The sequence below is a fragment of the Marmota flaviventris genome, chromosome 8, assembly GCF_047511675.1.
Source record: "Marmota flaviventris isolate mMarFla1 chromosome 8, mMarFla1.hap1, whole genome shotgun sequence".
Taxonomy (NCBI): Eukaryota; Metazoa; Chordata; class Mammalia; order Rodentia; family Sciuridae; genus Marmota; species Marmota flaviventris.
In genome coordinates this window covers 26,396,239-26,416,478 of record NC_092505.1, presented here as the reverse complement: position 1 = coordinate 26,416,478, position 20,240 = coordinate 26,396,239, and the positions used below count along the sequence as shown (strand labels likewise).

The 20,240-nt window shown below is 36.4% G+C and overlaps 1 protein-coding gene across 4 annotated transcripts in view; it reads right to left on the bottom strand.

Moving 5' to 3' along the window:
• Positions 1–20,124, bottom strand: part of Nrip1 (nuclear receptor interacting protein 1) — a 156,216-nt gene extending 136,092 nt beyond the window's left edge. For all 4 annotated transcript variants that reach the window (XR_011708305.1, XM_071615125.1, XM_071615124.1 and 1 more), the window contains exons 1-2: positions 19,945–20,124; positions 2,309–2,390 (exon numbers count right to left, since the gene is read on the bottom strand). The gene's annotated coding sequence lies outside the window, so the exon portion shown is untranslated. The remainder of the gene's footprint in view (positions 1–2,308; positions 2,391–19,944) is intronic.
• Between the last annotated feature and the right edge of the window lie 116 nt (positions 20,125–20,240).

Below are 20,240 nucleotides of genomic sequence, written 5' to 3'. Positions count from 1 at the left end.
TCTGTTTAATACTCTTAATTCTAAGATGATAATGATAAACTCATAAATGGATAATTTACACTGGATTTAAAAGTGTAACAATCTTCTTCATAACTGAGCTTTAATGTTTACCTTTTAAATACTTACCTTCAATTTAAAAAGACAACTTTAAACACTACAAAATCCAGCATTTCTGATCATATAATTTCTTTACAAATCAAGTACGTTTGTAAAAATGAAATTTAACTAATATTTGGGGTTTATCTACAAGTTCTATTATAGTCCTAATTTGCTTATTTTAGTTTCTTACTTATTTTTATCTTTTTCCTATGACTGTTAAGAGTTTGAAAGTGCTGTTTTACCAATAGTGAAAAATCTTGAACATGAAAGACAATTTCTATTCTAAAAATTCAAAACAGTATGTTGAGGAAGATGAAAAGAAAAGAAAGAAAAGAAAAGCTATGTTCATCTAATCCTGGAAATTCTTACTGTTTGGCAAGTGATTAAGAAAATTTGTAAAACTGATTTGTATTATTTCATGTGAATATAAATCATGAATATTCAGGTAATAAGGTAAAAACTACCACCTTAATAAATACATTATTTTATTATATAAATTTATGCTTCCTGTCTTCATCTATTTCTATTCCAAGCAAGACAGCTTGCCTAAGTTTTTTTTTTTTAATTTTTACTGTTGGTTGTTCAAAACATTACATAGTTCTTGATATATCATATTTCACACTTTGATTTAAGTGGGTTATGAACTCCCATTTTTACCCCATATACAGATTGCAGAATCACATCAGTTACACATCCATTGATTTACATATTGCCATACTAGTGTCTGTTGTATTCTGCTGCCTTTCCTATCCTCTACTATCTCCCCTCCCCTCCCCTCCCCTCCCCTCCCCTCTTCTCTCTCTACCCCCTCTACTGTCATTCATTTCTCCCCCTTGTATTATTTTTCCCTTTCCCCTCACTTCCTCTTGTATGTAATTTTGTATAGGAAAGCACGGGCTGTGGTTGTGGCTCAGCAGTAGAACGCTCGCCTAGCATGTGCAAGGCCCAGGGTTTGATTCTCAGCACCACATAAAAATAAATAAACAAGTAAAAAATAAATGTATTTTTTTAAAAAAGGAAAACACTAGACAATCAGATCATGAGGGCACTGCCTTCATGGCATTAGTGCCCTTATAAAACAAAAGAAAGCAAAATAAAAGGCCCCAAGAGGTCCCTGGCCCCTTTTGCCACATGAGGTTATAGTCACAAGACAGGTATTTATAAGAATGTGGGCCCCTCATCAGACACTGAATCTGCTAGCACTATAATCTTGGACTTCCCAGCCTCTTAAACTATAAGAAATAAACTTAGAACTGTAAGAAATGAACTTTTAGTGTATATAAGCCACAGGTCTATGGTATTTTGTTATAGCTGACTACACATTAAAGTACAAATGTCAAAAGCACAAAGCGGTAAGTTTCTTGATTACCAATCTTCTTTTTTTTTGGTACCAGGAATTGAACCCAGCGGCACTTAACCACCGAGTAACATCACCAGTACTTTTCATTTTTTATTTTGAGACAGGGTCTATGTTGCTTAGGGCCTCGCTAAATTGCTGAAGCTGGCTTTGAACTTGTGATCCTCCTGCCTCAGGCTCCTGAGTTGGTGGTATTACAGGCTTGTGCCACTGGGCCCAGCAGCAATCCACCTAATACCCTTTCTTCCCAGTTACGTGTCACCTAATACAGTATCTACAAACAGATCAATTATAAGGCTACACCAATCTAAACATGGTGAAAATGCAAAGAGAGAACTTAGTACATGGATCTTCAGAAGCAGACACAAGTGGCATGGTTGAGTTGTCCATGGATCCCATACATAGATCTATAGACATACAGGTAGCAGCTGATCCCTACACTAGATGGTAGAGCTACTGTGGGCAGGAAGATTTTAAGATTGCCTAAATGTTTAATACATACTTCATACTATCTTAACAAAGGAACTTAACACATTTCATTTTCAAATCAAGGCATTCTTTAAAATAGTTCTATACTTTTCAGTGTAGGTAAAATATGAACAATTTAGATGATTAAAATAGATAAAACTGGTTTGATCTAAATCAGAATTTTTTACTTGCTTACACAAAATTCAGATTTGTCAAGACTAAAATACATTCTTCTTCTCTGTGACAAATGTCAAACTAGTTTATCCAGAACTGAAAGCTAAAGAAAAATAAATAACACAATATGGCATAAAAGTCTTACTTTCCTATCATTGGAAAGGCTTTACTGAATTTTTAAAAATGGAGCAATAAGACAAAATACAATACCTTCTGGATGTGTTTCTCCCAAATGTTAAAATAATAGGTCCTGAGAACAAAGTTCTGAAAGAGTTCACAATCCAAACATTCCCTGAAAATGAAGAGAAATATGCATTACTTCAAGTGAATCTTATCTCAAAGAATTTCAACAGCTCATTTTAAAATGGAATTTAATTACTCAAATCTTTACGAAAAACATTAAAAAACATGTATTTCAAGATAAAAAGTATTCTTATACATGCTTTCCTTAAGCACAGTTATTGACTACATCTGATGAAACAACCTGTATTATAAGAATTATTCATAAAAATACAGTCTTTATCTTAATGTAACAATTGTCACCTATTCTCAAGGATATGAGAAGCTAATGTCAAGAATAAAGAGAAATTTCCCTCAAGGATTTTGGGAGAAAGAGTCCCCAGATTATCTGACAGTCATCACAGTGTTTGAAACACATTTCTTCTCTAGACCAAAAAGAACAAGAAAATATCAAACTCAGAATGAGAACCTCCTAGATAAAGAATGACACTGACATATAAGAAAGTTTACATGTTCAGAAAAAAAAGAATGGATGAAAGTTTTTGTCCAGACAGAGACAGTGTCTACACTTTAATATTGTGGTGGCTGAGGAAACTTTATCTTGATCAAAGGCCAATGAACAGCAAAGCTAGCTGGGGACAAGGAAGGTGTGATGCTCACTCCCTGATCTCTCTATAGCACACTCCATTTGCTTCAGCTTGTACTAACTACTCTGCTAGAACTCTTAAATTCCTAGCCCATAACCCATGATCAGTTCTCAAGGACTATAGCTTTGACTAAATAAACCATAAAACTGAATCTAACCTCCCAAAATAGCTATTTTTTATTACCACTTCATTTTACCAGGGCCCTTTAGTCTCCTTGAAATCACAGAGAGGTACCAATTTTTTTTAAAAAGTTATGCTCCCTGAACATCCCAGCCAAGTAGGCTTTTCAACCTAAATTGCTTGCTCTGTATCATGCTGATTGTTATTCTCCCTGTGACCATTGAGCCCTTATTCTTCTTTGATTCCCTCAATACTTACTGTGGTACAAATCATATAGCTGGTGCTTACTAAATGTCTGCAAAATTCAATTAAAAGAACATGCTTAAGTAAAAACAATTACCACAAAAGGAAAGGAAGGAAGTATGTGGACCAAAAACAATGAAGAATAACTGTCTTTATTGTAATTACTTCATTCCTATAAGTCCCCACTCACTCACAGTTCTTCTTTAGTAAGACAGGAAAAAAAAAAAAGAAACTCTGAAAAGACATCCAGGTGATTGGGGGATGGGGGGAAGCACTATCATTTCCTATTAGGACACTACTTTTTAAGCAGCTAAATAAAAAACATTACCAAATCATTTTATGTAATAAAATTTAACCTTATTTTGACCTTCCTCATAAAGCAAACAACTCTCGCTATCCAATAAGGTTCCATCTGAACTATGTAAGATGATAAGCAATACCTTAATTGCATTCATTTACATGACTTTGAAACTATTCTGGGCTGAAGTCACTGACTGCAAGGTCACTGAATACAAAAAAGTAGAATGTATGCAATTTGTGGAGGAGGAATGATCCACTTCACAGTGTGAAGCACCTTTTCCATCCCTCATTAGAAGATACCAAATGCTTAATGCAATCAACAGGTGCAGACATCTCTATTTAAAATATATCACACACAAAAATCTACATACACATTGAGAAGATATGAATAAACATGTACATTAAGAATATATTTCAATAAGTAGGTAATATACATTATGGCTTTCTTATTAATCTGCCTAAACAGAAGCAAAAAATATGCCCTTACAGCATTTAAGATCAAAACACAAAATAGGGCTATTATTTTTTCCATTGTCATACAAAAAAATTCTAAAAACTAGAACTCAGATTATAAGGCTACAGTTTTAGGGAAACACTACAAACACAAGATGTTAAACATATTAAGAATTTCTGCTTTCATTTGTATGACTACAGAATCCTATGTTCAAGGAACTGGCTTAGGGAAGCATACTTTACATGTCTCAAATCCAATAATACCACCTTAGTAAAAAAAGGAAATACAACAGATTGACAGAAATTGCGATGTGTCACAGAGGACAATGTGCATTCGAAATCTCAAAATATATTAAAACACATAAAAACAAGTTAACCGCATAAAAAGTTACCATTAATAAAATTCAATTCTAACACAAACTAGATATCACTGGCATTTGAACTGGAGAAAAAGGAAGGAAACCAAAAAAGCATAAGATCTATGATCTTCGGTACTTTAAAAATGTTTATAGTATTAGCACAAATATAGAACTTCAAGTATTTATTTTAGGTTTAATACAACATCACCAGGAGATTCATTGAAGAAGCGCTGTCCATTAAATTAGGTGCATCTTCCATATTTAATTTACTACCCAAACACTTTTATATTAATTAAGTCAATCTTTTGCAATTTAAAAATGATTTAGTCAATGAGAAGCAATGATATTATAAAACTTATGCTTCTTCATCTTCTCTCCCTACAGAAAAGGCAAGACTTTTGTCAAGTAACTATGTATTAGACAAAAATCATTTCAATTGATGCTTCTTCCCAGAGAACAATAAGTATGAATACATATTTAAGTAACATATTCCTAAATAAACTCCAATACCTTGTTATTTTGTCATTTTAAAATTAGAACCCAAATCTCTCAATTTCTACCTATAAACCAAGCCAATACACTCCGAACTAGCTTAGTTTCAAAATAAATGTATACATATAGTTAATAAAATATTAGTTACTATTTTTTTAAAGATAGAGAGGAGAGAGAGAGAGAAATTTTTTAATATTTATTTTTTAGTTTTTGGCGGACACAACATCTTTGTTTGTATGTGGTGCTAAGGATCGAACCCAGGCCGAACGAATGCCAGGCGAGTGCGCTACCGCTTGAGCCACATCCCCAGCCCTAGTTACTATTATTATCTATGTACAACTTTCAGTGACCACATCTTCTTTAGGTATTTTAATTTTCTTTCTATAAGAAGCAATTCAGAATCAGACATGGTGGAACTTTGTAACTATGTAAGAGGAAACTCCTGGCTCACATTCTTTGACAAGGATAAGAACCTGTGGGGCCAACCAGAAGCTTCTCTGCTGTTTCAATGTTACTATTTACATTTTTATTTGAACTGAAATCTCAGATTGAAGACACTCTTCCGATAAAGATAATATTCTTTTTCTCACAAGCACTTCTTTGCCCACCCCAAGGTACTGAGTGCTTTATATATATTCCTGAGTTCATCAATTACGATAATTTCTGAAGTTCTACTTCATCCACATGATATCATGATTTTTTTCCCTTGCATATCAGGAGATCTGAAGTCATTTTTTATAACCACAATCAAGTCTCTGAGTATATTTAAATGGGCTACAATCTTTAACTGAAATAAACTGTTTTAATGGCATCACACAGCTTCCAATGAAGAAAGAAATAGGCCTAAATTTAGGTTCAGCTACATTTCAATCTCAGGAGACTATAGGAAATCCCACCTAGAAAGCAAGTATGCATGTGTGTTGTTCATATATTTTATTTCTTATTTTCTGTATATTATGATGTTCTGACATCTGAAAGACCTTCCTGGCTGGGTAGAGACTATTCCTTTGGAGGCAAGACAATTCTTGGAGATTCAGCAAAAGGCTCAGCCCCCAGCATGCCTTTGATATGCAAACTAACCAGCCCAAACCACACCTCTTTCTTCTGGCTCACACACCCTAGGGGGCAATATTCCTTTGCCTTCACAGCATCCAAGGGCCAGGAACCAAGTAAAATATGGACCACACCTAGCTGTTAGTTATTAGTTTAATAGTAAGTTATTCAAAAGTATTATTATTATATACTAATATTTTATTACTATTATCATCTACATATAGCTTATTCAAACTAGTCAAAACCTAAATTTGATGACCCTGCACTGCCTCACTCTTCCAGGAGATTCCAAAAAAGGATACAGCCTGGGCTCTTCCCTAGTGCCTCCTCACCAATGCTTTTCCATGTCACCCTGCATGGCACGGTATGGCATACTTTCTAGGACCAGAAATTATAATAAACTTTGTTTTTCTGAGTCGCTGTGTCTCCTTTTGTGATTGCACCTGACTAACCACAGAGAACACAGAATCGTGTGTGTGTGTGTGTGTGTGTGTGTGTGTGTGTGTACACATGTGAGCCTGTATGTGCAAGTCTCTCTTCATTTCCTCATTTCCCTTTCCCAGGTGGTAACTGAACAAAACATTACAACTTTTAAATGTATGTAAGGATATGAAGTTAAAGTATCCATCAGCTTGACAACCCTAAGTTCAACCCTCAGTAACAAAAAATAAAATAAAATAAATTTATTAATTCTGTACAGAAAATTAAATCTTGGACTGACAATGTTGCTCAGATAACATAAAAGAACAAAGTGACACAAACTATAAAGAACTGGTCAAAAAGATTCCACAGAATTTGAAACACCTGCGACAGAGTATATTAATGCATAATTTCATCTGGGAAATATTTTTCTTCCTCCCTCACCTGTTCCCCCACCCGTCTTGCATTCAACTCTATAAACAGGAGTTATCCTCCATTATAAAACAGTCGACGGTTACAACAATGAGCCAACCAAGAAAGAACAATATTCTATAACTGACATTTACTGCATTGGCCTTGGACTTCTAATCTTTACCAGACGGGCACACAAATCAATCCATCAGCTCATAAAGGTGTGCTTTTTTAACCTCTAAAACAGATGGGATTGGCCAGAAGTGTCTGGCATGTCAAACTGCTAATCACTGCTGCCCTTTGCACAAAATAACCCACTTAAGTTGAGGCATGGTTGCACTGTAACCGACATTAGTCTGTGGGAAACCCATTTAACTGTCACACACTCCTGCCACTCCTGCTCTCCCTTAATTAAGCCTAATGCCTTATGCTTTGACCTTTTGTTCTAGCCTATTAACCCTATCTAGTACAAGTTCAATTATGTTAAACTAAAAACTTTGCTGTAAAATATTAAATGGCAAGCTCAAAAAATCATAAGGGATATCCTCCCAGCCTTAAGTTCTATGCACTCTGATACTCAATGCAATAGAAAATAAACCCTCAGTTTTACAGTAATGCTGATTTGTACAAAGTTAAGAGGAACCAAATTGTCATTTTAGTTCAACCTCCTTATGCTACAAAAGAAACTGAGGCCAGAAAACATTAAATGACTTGCCCATTTCATAGCTTTCCCACAACAAAGCCATGCTAAAACCTATCTAATCCCTAGCTCTAATTCTTTATTCTCCATGGTATCTCTGGATTAACAGTTCAACCACCCAGCATTAAGGAGCTAATATTTTTACCATAAATTATTAACTTTCAGCATCCTTTAGAATACATTACACAAATAAGCTTAAAACAAAATAAATGGTGACTTCAATACAGTTTACAAGTAAATTTTCCTTTCTCTTCCCACACACCAAAACTTTCTACCCCACACTACATCTTTTTCCCTTTTTAAAAATAACCATGGCCAGGCTGGGGCTGTAGCTCAGTAGTGAAGCGCTTGCCTCATTTGTGTGAGGCCCTGGGTTCGATCCTCAGCACCACATAAAAGAAAAAATAAATAAATACAAATAAAGATATTGTGTCCATCTACAACTAAAAAAAATTTTAAAAAATAAATAAATAACCATAGCCATTAAAAACTGCTAAATCCTGAAACATTCACAAGGCAATATGTACAAACAGAATTATTTTCTTTCTGGTGTTTCACTGAAGCTACAGAAAGCAATTACAGCTTGTTACTTATTTTCTCATAGGACAAATTCACAGGTGCATATTTCCAAGATATGTCTTCTTTACACCTATATACACATGGATTGTATATAGAAAAAAACAAAAACTAAAAAAATAATTATCATTCACTATAAAATGTAGTGAAAACATGTTATTAACACAGAGATATAATATCATATGCTATTCTTTTCTCTTTCCATTTACTTCATACAACCAGTTAAAAAAAATTTACCATTCTTACTATGACACAGGAAGCAACTTAAGAATCATAACACAAAATTTAAAGATGATATGGCTGCTGTGAGGAAATGCATATTAAGTTTAGATTTTCAAAAGACTTAAAGTAAGATTTTAATTTTATCTTTTTTGTTGACTTCTCAAAGGCTCATTTTTACCTCTTGTCAGTATTAACCTATATTGTCAGCTTTTTCTTTTAACAATCCTAAACCTTACAGGTTTAAGGTACTTACCCAGTATATGGAACATGTAATTTTGCAAAAGCAAGATCATCTAGAATTGTGCTAAAATAACGAATAGGTCCAAAGAGAGAAAATAATACATTTTTTGGTGTGGCTAGGGTCTGAAAGATAGGGTACAGGAGCTTAAAATCAAGGTGAATGAATTCATGTTATTAGAATGATACCTTTAAATAAAAGCATTCTCTGGCATTATCAGGAGGAAAACAAGGATGTATACAATGTGAAAGATGCAGACAGATAACTGGCCAGAGCTAAACAAATACTTGTACAAGGGCAACCGCAAATTCAGTCTCATTCACCTTTTTCATTACAAAGTAGTTTAATGAGACATCATGTCTTAGTTATAAGTTTTAGTTGTATAAAATAGAAATTAAATGTGAGTGCCTGCTGAGGAATCCAATGGTCGGAACATCACACTAATACACAGAAGTTCATGTACTCATAACATATGAGCAGACACTAATGAACAATGAAGGGAAAGGAGCTCCAGTACTCAGCACCAGAGCTGGTAAAAGCACAAGGTAGAATACACCACAAAACATGAATGTGCTCACTTTTCTACCCTTTTACTTTAAACATTAGTCCATTAGCTTTTTCTTCTTTTGCTATAACTTATAAGCATGTGAATACATAGAACAATATGAGCCATGAGAGATGTTTTTCAAACAAAGACACATAAGGTAATGTTTGGTGAAAATCTTTGTCTTCACAAAACAGAAAGCTAACTTATTTTAAAAGCATTTGTTAAAATCAGTGCCATAAGTATTTATCCAGATAATTTATATTTTTAGCATTTGAAAAGAAATCTCACCTAGAAATCTCTGAGCTCCATTTCAATATATATTTATTTTCTCCTCCTACCAACTATATTTTAATGTAGTTGAAATTGATGACATTCTAACAGACAGGAAATTCACCTCTAGTGAAGGCCAAATTCTGAATTTCAAAATATAACTAACGGGCTTCATATACTACTTTAAGTCCTACAACATAACAGATTTTGAATCATCAGTTCTTCTTGATACCCTCTAACTTCTAAGGTTACTGAACACCAAAATTAATTCCACACAGAATTTTAAGATGTCTCCACCCACCTTCCCAAGTGGTAAAATCCAATGCAATTAAATGGACCAAGCTAACAGGTACTTGTGAAACTGAGGAAACTTTTTGGAAGACTCTGAAATGTTTTGTTTCATTTTCTTACCCAAAAAGAAAAAAAATAAATCAATTAATATTGCCCCTAAAGATTTTGCTAAACATATTATCTAATATAACTGGTTTACTTTTGAAGAAATTTATTTTAAGACAAATGATTTCAAGTGCCAATTAATTATAATGTTACCAACAGTTTCACTTTTTTCCTCAAAATTTAATGACTGGAAAGACAATGATAAATTTTAAGGAAGCATTATTATTCCTTTTGGAAGTATTAATTTAAATAGACTAAAGAAAAATGTAGAAGAGCTCCTTTGTAAGTTGCACATAACAACAATAGCTATTATATAAAAATATATAAAAGTTCTAGCCCTGAGCCAGATTTTACCAATAATTAGGATTGATACAGTTCAATTCAACAAATGTTTATAGACAGCCTTGTACCCACTAGGCACTGGGCACTAACACTATACTGCTGAATAAGCTCCTATTCACCAAGCTTACAGTCTACTGTGGAAATCAAACATACAACTGTAACTGTTACAATCAGGGAGCACATGAAGCTGAGAGAAAAACATGATCTTGTTAAGAGGATTGGAGACTGTAGTAAGCCTCTAAATTCTTGCCCACTGCCCCATGAGCAATAATATTCCTGTCATCTTGCTTCACCAAGGTCAGGCACATGACCAGTCTGTAGCCCATACAAAAGGCTGCAGTTGGGTTGCCTTCCTTTTGCTCTCTTCCTAGGGGTGTGGACCCAGGTACACTTGGTTCGAGGCATATTATCGCCACTGTGCTACGTAGTGGTGTCCCCTCATCTTATTGATACCTTTCCACAAGATAATGCAGGCATTATGTTATCAACTGAACCAAAAGAACCAAGCTCTCCATTTATAGTTTTAGAAAATTACTTGTCAGTAGTAAGTCGAGTTGGCTGCAAGTGTTCTGGTCACTCCAATAATCTGTAAGTGCCTGACTGAATTAATCTATAAATGGGAAGTTCCCCCACTGCTTTCAAAATAGAACTGAAAATGTACAGAACACATAACAGAATTCATTTACACACCTATACTATAAAATTCCCCTTTAAAATTCTCAGCCTAGAAATTATATCACAGTTCTAGGTACCAGAATTATGAAATGAATCCTAAGACTTCTTGAGACCTGAAGAAGAAAATTAGGTACCAGAACAGGGGTGATGTAGTAGGCTCCTTCTCACTCCCCTTCTCAAGACTCAGTACCAATTATTACAGTTCCTGCCCCGGGCTTAACTTGGATTTACTGCTGGATCCACCAGAAAGGTTATTGACCATTCCTTAACACCTGGTACACAAACCTTTCTTTCTAAATCAGCCTTAACCAAAATAAACAAATATTCCCATCCTGGGTCTACCCAATTGTTTAGCTCAACGACTTAATTTTCTCCTTTGTAAAATGCATATAATTTAATGAATCATTCACCTAGTTATATCACATGAATTCCCCTGGCAATTAAAAAAAATTTTAAAAAGACAGGTGATAAATTATAAAATTAAGGGAAAACAGGGTAAAAAGGAAACAAAAATAGAGAAAGAAGGAGTATCAAGAGGGAAAAAAATGGTGCATTAAGTTCTAAGTACTTTTTAGCATTTTAGCACTATTTGATTTATAATATATACTAAGGGCACTTTTCCATAAGCAAGATGGCTCAATAAAATGACTTGTTTGATAATAAGGAAGTGGGACAGGATTCCTCTAAGACAAGTATGCTTAAATTCATAGACGCAGAGCTTTTATTAACTTCTCTTCCAACTGGAAAAATTTAAAAGATTCTATAAAATTACTTCAATTTATGAAAGTTCAAGCAAAATAAGTTCAAGGTTTGTTTGTTTTTTTTTTTTTAATAAAAAGGAAATGAAGAAAATGTGACATTGATCCAGATCCACCAAATATTACCAGAGAGCAGCTTTCCAAGAGAACCATGCACAACCTTGGTTGTGCCTTAATAATAAACAACCAGAAAGACACTGGGAAAGAACCAGATAGATAGTAAATCAAAATTATCATTTCAACCCTTATGTTTGGCATCACGTATATTCAGTTTATTTAAAAAAAATTTTTTAAAGGCATGTACTGGCTAGGGAATTAATATAAATACACATTTAAATACATATCTGAAACAGAAGACTTTTTCCCTATATTGTTCACTTGGACAGTTTCTTTCTTATTTGGCAAAAATATAATATATTCTCTTAATAAAAGATAGAAGCAAAACATTTCCTATGCAGCTTTCATATGAATCCTTCTTTTTTCCAAAATGCACTTGCCAAATCAAAATATAAAGCATATTAGAAAATATTACTTATGTGCACCTGCTTATTCAACTTGTGTCTACAATATAGTTTCAATTTGTATTTTTCAGGATCTGGGGAACCACTCCAATAGAGTGGTTTTGGGGTTCTAAATTCCATAAATTTTAAATGAGGCAAATAAAAAGAGGTGGGGAGGTTTATAACTCCACTTCTCATGGCCTCAACAATAAAAACACATACCTGGTGTGTACTTAAAAATACAGTATGTGCCACTAACCTCCTTAAACTCAAATGTCTCCTTCCTCATCACAGTCTATTCCCCAAAGAAAGCCAACTACTCCTCAGTTTTCTATTTGTGCTTCCTTTCACTATTCACAAATGCACTATTGATTTCTTCTTTGTAGTATAGACTAGTTTATTAGGATAGCATAGTTTTTAACAAAATTATTATAGGTGAAGACAGGGCAATAAAAAATAATCATGCTGACAATGGTAAAAGTCAAGAGTTGCACCTTTTCAACAGAAGAACTATGGCTCTGAATTGCTGTTTCTTGAAGTGGACAAACCTAATTAGCCTTGGGAACACCTGAATTAAGACCACAGCAAGCTATTTTAATGAATTATATCAAGAAACATAGTTGTTTTCACTGCCTTAAAGAACACTGCAATAATTTTGTAGTACACCTTATAAGAGCCAGCAATGAAGGAAAAAACATCCATACAGGTGCCCTTAGTGACCGTGTTTTCCTCTAGTGATACACAGGCACAGGAGATAGGACAGCTCTCTGCTAGAACTAACTAAAATGCTGCTGAATCATCAATTGGCAACAAGGTGCCTTCCCAGTGAAATTGGTCTTTGAGAATCCAGGCTGGGAAGCTTGGATGGGATGCCTGAGTTTTGTGGCTATCAGGTGGGAAGCAAAGTTTTTTAATGACTTCCTGAAAATCAGTTGGTGAACTGTTTTTTTCAAAGGATTGCATATTCTCATAGAAAATCAAATTAATGAAAGTAGCTGTGTGACCTCAGGCAAGTTACTCTGGGATCTTTCAGAATGGGTTTATCTATAAACTAGAGAAAATGATACTAGGAAACTACCCCTCTCGTTCTACAGATGTTATTTATTACCCAAAGAGATAAAAAGACTTTCCTTTTATGTATATGTTGATTTTGTAGCAGAACCTAAACTAGGAAAAGAATCATGAAATAACAAAACACAAGTAACTATTTTTTATATATACATTTTCAGTTGTCAATGAACCTTTATTTATTTATTTTATATGTGGTGCTGAGAATTGAACCCAGTGCCTAACACATGCTAGGCAAGTGCTCTGCCACTGAACACCAATCCCAGCCCACAAACAACTATATTTAAAATGTTTTTCAATAATCAAACCTGAGCCTACATGACCCATTGTGCAAATATTCCCTTTAGGGGAAAAACTGCAACAGGGATTAATTCCCTTTGAGAATATTTCTAACTTCCCATTTGGAGTGTTTCATATATTTCCAAATACGTTTTCTTGATATCCTCCACTTTCTTCTGTCCTCCCTCCCTCTTTTCCTTAATTTTTTCCCCAATGTGTAAGTCTACCCCTCTATTATAGATTCACGATGAACTCATAAATTCATGAATGAAAAAGAACTTAAGGAAGTATGCTTTTCACCATCCAGTTACCATCTCTTAAACATTTCATCTCTCAATTTCTAGAAAGATTTCTCAAGACAGAAGTCCGATTTTTATTCTGAACTTCTGATTCTCAAATTTTAGTAGTGCCCCATGATGTGCCAGAATCCAACCATACTGGGTCATTAAACACCACAACATTACAATACTATTCTCATTTAAGGCTGTTTGTAAACATAACTTCCTATCTTACTACTGCCATGTTACATTGGCATCTGGCTTTTTTAATACAGAAACATGGAACATGTTTACACATATGTATAGGCAAATTCAACAATTAAAAGCATATAACCATAAGCTAGTTTAGCCACTATGTGACTTAACTAAGCTATTCTCTTACTGTCTACAGCTAATCACCAGCCTTTATCCAGTTCCCTCACACAGCCAGTTAGAATATAAAGTAAAATAACCAACACAAACTACTAACAACATAAGTTCTAAACTCCTTAGTTCCTGAGTTGCCCTCAATCCCTTGCGAAGAAAATTCCGGGTTTGAAAACAAGGAATAGCCCTGACTATCATTTAACAGGTGACTGAGAAATGACTTTCTTAATTAGAAGTCCAAGGGTAAGAGACTCCTTTCCCCCAAAGCTCTGAATAAACACCAGCATCAGGTCAATCAGAGTTGTTCTGTCCCAATGGTATCTTAAGCTGGTGACTCAAATTCCTAGTAGGCTTCTAGTTTAATATTTCTTGAAACCCTAGGCTTAGTCACACAGAATATAAGGCAAATAAGGATCTCTTCCTTTCATCCTTAAAGGTATTTTTGCTAAATAACACAAAAGTTAAAGAGGTAAGATGGATTTTAATTCAGAGCTTTTATTCCCTGAGATATAAGAAATTAAAAATTTTCTGGGGACAGTGAACCATGGTAAGCTTGTAGTTTCAAATACAACTATTAATCCTGTAAAAGAAGCATTTATTTCTATTTCCCAGTGTCTTAACAAAACCCTTTTCCCCCCAACTCTGTTAACTGAGAGTAGAAGTAAGGGTGGGAAGGAGAGAGGGAGAATAAATGAATGGACAAATGTCATAATCATTTTTCTAGTCAAGTTTCAACATATGCTGATGTTCTTCCAAAAATCATTTTAACCAAACAAAGAAGATGAATCTTAATTTATTTAACAAATAATTATCTATACTATCATCTTCAAGAACACACCATCTTAAAACCTGGCATAGTTTTTTTTTTTTTTTTTTTTTTTTTTTTTTTTTTTTTAATTTAAGACTACTATGGATATGGTGGGGACCAGTTTTTCATAACCCCAGTGAGTGATTTTTTCCCTCCATTTTTGAGTTGCCAACTTTTGAAATTTTTCAAATCTATTTCTTATTATATTACTGCTAAAGTTCTAGGCTAAATATCCTTTGCATAATTCAAGGTATTGATTTTAACAACATTCTAATGCAATTGTAAAATATTATCACATTTTAAAATTTTTCTTCTGTTTTATGAATTTAAGGCAAATTATGTTTCATTTGTATTGATAACCCATAATACCACAAGTTTCGAATACTTTACTTGTAATATTTGCAAGAAAGCATTAGTTCTATTTGAATTTCAAGGTTCTATGACTTGAGTATATTTACTATTAGCAAGTTTTAGAAATTAATGTAACTTTCTACTCTTCTCAGGGCCTGAAAGAAAACTTAAAACTAACTTTCATAGCTGTAGCAAAATGAAATGAAAGTGTACTTCTAAATAAACTTCCAATCTTTAAAACCCTACATATTTCAGTATCCATCAAACTGAAAATTTAATTTCAAGTAAGAAAAAAATAGGTGTACAGCGATATAAATATTTTCAAGAAAACACAATAAGACCACGAGTCTCTTAGGTCTCAATTTTCCCCCTACCTTGAATAATAATAAGATAATGTTCTTAAAGAAAGGATCTTTCTGTAGTTGTTTATCAAATTATCTCTATCAGAGGTCCCATAAAAGAATTATCCAGTTTACTACCCAAACCTCAGCACTTCCACTGTTTTCCATGTTGACAAAGATCCCTGGAAAACTACAGATTTTAAAAGAACAGATCAAAGAAAAGGTGATCTAATATTCATTCATCTTTTTCCAACTCCTGGTTTCATTGTGGTACCCATTTTTTATCCTCTACGTTGGATGTACTTGAGATATTTGAAAATAGAGTGTGCTATGCACTAGTGGGGTACTTGTTTCTCTCCCTCAAATGACCATTATTTATATACTATTGCTGGCCCCATAAGCAGGAATCTATTACCATCAGCAATTCATGTCCCCGCTTCAGCATCAGATGCAAACAGGATAGGGAAACAAGATCTCTCTCCTCCATTTACTTTTTGTTCAGTCCAACCTCTCAACATAATCCTCAGCTCCATTCTACTGCTCTGTAGGCTTCATCATCTGACACTCCTGGTTTTCACCTTCTAAAGTCTTGGTGACCATCCTGGTATTATATTTCTAATTGTTGTGTTATCTAAATCCTACTGAATGAGTTTGCTCCTCTCCCACCCCCACTGTCCCCTGAAAGGACTGCAACTTTAGGAAATGAATCCTGAACAATTCGAACCAGACTAAAATTCCAACATCCGGAAATTTACCCTATTGTAGTCTGTTGAAAATATTTTATCTTTTCCATAGTAGTCAAGATTTTTTTAAATAAAAACATTTCTCCAGTTGGAAGAAATAAGTACACAGGTCTTTATTAAGAATAGCAAATACTTTTTCTTTGGTCATTACCCATGCAAAAGTAAATCCTTTTTTAAAAAACAAAATCCACTCTTGATTGTGTATCAATTACCTCAAAAGGCAGATGAAAAAAACACATGAGTAAGAAACTTCACTCCACCATAGACAAAAAGCAAAGCTACACACTAAGGCAATTTTCAAAGTGAAGAAAACATCCAAAGAAGCTGTTTAAGGGAAGGTGGGAGAGGGAAGGGGTAAAAGAAACCAAACTCTTCACTATGAACCTACACTTTAAAAGCTGTGTCAAACAATCTAAAGTCTAAAAAGCAAAACTAACCCTATCACAATTTAAACAATTTTCTTGATAAAAATTAGATGTTTTAAACTTAATTTGAACAGAATTATTTTTTAACTTGATACACAAAATTATTATTCTTTCCAGAACACTCAAAATAATCTTTATGTTTTAAAATTAGAAAACTAATCCCTTTAAATTCATATATCCTACGCCACTATAATTTAAAATTATTTGTCCATCATGGCCTTTTAAGGCCAATATGCATGGAATCGGCACAATCAATAATAATAAAATTCTTCCCACTCATCTTTCTAGCAAGCCAAGGAATGACATATCTCCTTATCTTCCTATTTGTTCCATTAGATTGACATATTTTGCCTCATCTGTCACCTTTCATAAAACTCTGCTTTCAGAGACGAGTTAATTCATTTTTAGTTGTCCTCAATGTTCTAAAATAGTGATGTTTGACAGAATTAATACAGTGCTCTAGTTCTCTCTGTTCAACTGGCATTTAATTAAAGATCTTGGAGGCCATCTTTCTCTGAGACTACACTCTACAGGAGGAACATTACTTCCTCCTTGGACACTCGGGCAACAAAACTGCCTCCCAGAGGTCTTCCATTTAGCGGACTGCTTAACTACACATCAACTACCAGCAAAATAGATAACTCCAGTGTTTAACACAGATTTCACTCTTAAATCTCTGAACCATAACTCTTTATAGCTTACATTCTCTCTAACCTTATGAGTTTCCAGAATTTCTGTAGCTGTAACGCTCCCCTGTATTTTTATCATAGCTTTTGTTCTACCTGGATTTCAGAAAGACCTACTGGCATTTAATTTGTAAGATTTCTTGAATACCTGATAACAACACAGAAAATCTTTTGAGCAGTCAGAGCTACCTTGGAGCACAAGCCGAAAATTCCGTTTTAAATTCTTCTGAATTAATATCTTTTGGAGAATAGCCCACTCAACTTGGTATGTCACACTTTTCTATTCTAAAGGTGGCATGGATAATTCAAATTGGCACTTGCTATTTATTACTTAAATAATTGTTCTCTTGGATGGCCTTTTGAAAGCCTGCACTTCCTAACCATTTTTTTACTATATCAGACCACAAGAGACGTGTCAATTTAAACAAACTTCAGGAGCAATAAACTAACAAACAGACTCTAGGTGGTGGTATAGGTTATTTTTTTATCACGTTGTTTTGCTCTTCTATCTGCAAGAGACAGAAGGGCCTTTAGCCTCTTCTACACATGTCTTTATTGTGAACTCACATGTTTTAGGATGTTTAAATTAGGAAAATCCAAGTTCTACAGAGTTTGACGATGCATGTAAGAAGTGGTTTTAAGTCAGTCATGTGTTCCTATAGGCATTAAGCCTGACTTTCAACTACATCAAAGGCACTGTAAGAACTCATTTGTGTAAAAACAACAAGGAAAAATCCTTTTTAAAAAATATAGACCTGCATGTACACATATCTAGGGCACTTCTAAGGGTAAATTTGGAAAGCAGTATTTCTTCACCAAAGTATGAAACAGCTTCAAGTAACCAATCCTACAGCCTGAAGGGTAGTAGCTGCTTCATTGATTGATTCTCCTTCTTTGTCTCCAGGAACTAAGTCCAAACAGAGAAAGTTAACTATTGGTGATGTAGCCACTACTCCCTAAAAACATATAAACCCTATGGACATTACCAAATCTCCTGGGCAAAACCAGAACAACTGACTTGGAAGTTGAAACATTTCAACAAGCTCCAGGCAGCAACTCATATTTAGGGGCCAGTCAGATGAAGCACCATTTGTTTAAAAAGTCTACTCATTTCACTGTCTCTTCAACAAAGGTAGCAACTGATGATTAAACATTGAATAATCTCATCTGGAAGATGCCACCCACTTGCTAAACCCATGATTCACTAATAAGCAGGTTCAGTGCAATTCATAAATAATGAATTAGCAAAGCCCCTGGCTTCACAAGTTCCCCCAAGAAATAGAAAGTATATCAGCATAGGTGTCTGTAACCCCATAATTATTTTTACTTTGGACACCTATAGATAGCCTCTCTTACTCTAGAAGTTTTTCCCTCACAATCCCACACTTAATTATTTACACTACAGGAGACAATCGTCAACCCAAGTTTCACCAAGTTAAAAGTTCTTGAACCTAAGTCTTAATTTTTCCCAAAATAAAACGTCCCATTAAAAACTTTTTTTTAACGTATAAGCATTTGCAATTCTGCTTTTATTTTTTCTAACTACCTTCGGCATCCAATTAAATAACTAACATTATAGAACATAGAAACTCATGGAATGCTTCAGAGATCAACATGTGTCACAGACTCCCAGCTTGTCCGCCTCTAAAACACAGTTGATTCCTTTGTTCCTTCAGACTGGACACCAACTCTTGATTAAAATTTAAGAACTACTTTGGAAAGGATGGAAAGTCTGTAGAATCTTTCCATGAAACCATTCCTAAAACTACAATACTCAAATAGTAGCGAGGACACCGGAGAGAGAGAAGCAGCCTCCCGGACTTCCACCGGGCTCACCCTACATGCGAGCCGGTTCCTGGCTCCAGGGTAGAACGAGGGCCGAGGCCTCGGGTCCAGGGAGCCTCACCCTCGGGAGGCGACGAGCAAGTGCCGGCAGGCCGGGCCTGAGGCTGAGAGCGATGTCCCTTTTCCTATTCACTTTTCCTGGCCGGGAATCGGCTGGCACAGGGCAGGGAGGCACCCGAGCGAAAGGCGGGGAGCTGTGCCCGGCGCCACCCAGGACGCTGCTGGGCAGCAGGATCGGCAGCCGCGCGGCGAGAAGCGCCCGGACTTGGGGCCAAAGGGACAGCAGAGCGGGGCGCGACCCCAGCCCGGTGGCGCGGCCACCCGAGTCGTCCCCGCGCACGGCGCAAACGACACTCGGCGGTGGCCCCTCGGCCCAGGGCTGGCACGCACGGGCAGGCGAACCCAGGGCTAACTCTACAACTTGCGGCGCCGCTGCCCGGACCCCGAGTTCCCGGGGTGATTAGGGCCCGGGAGGAGAGGCGGGATTTCCCCGCCAACGATTCCTCGCCGCCGCCGAGCCCTCCCCGCCGCCAGCGTTCGGTCCCCTCGCGGGCCGCGCTGCCCTCGCCGCCCCGACGCCCCCGCGGCCCTGCCGGCCAACGCCAGCGCCGCCGCGGGCCGCGCTCCGAGGCCGTTTCCGGCCGCGCCGGCGGCCGCTCCTCCGAGTCCCCCCCCGGTCGCGGTCGCCACTCACCCGAGGCCGCCGCGGCTCCAAGCCTCCGGCTCCGTCAGGCTCACTCCACGAAGACGCCCCGCCGCCCCGTCCTTCCCCGCCGCCCGGCTAGCTCTTCCCTCCGACTAGCTGCGCTACCGAGCGCAGCAGCAGACGCGAGGCCACTGGCGGGTGCGCGCGGGCGGACGGGTGTGGGGCCGGGTCGTCCCTCCGCCTTCGCAGCAGCCTCCTCCTCCTCCTCCTCCTCCTTCTCCTTCGCCTCCGCCTCCGCCTCCGCCGCCGCCGCCTCCCGAGTTCGGGGCTCTGCTGCAATGTCT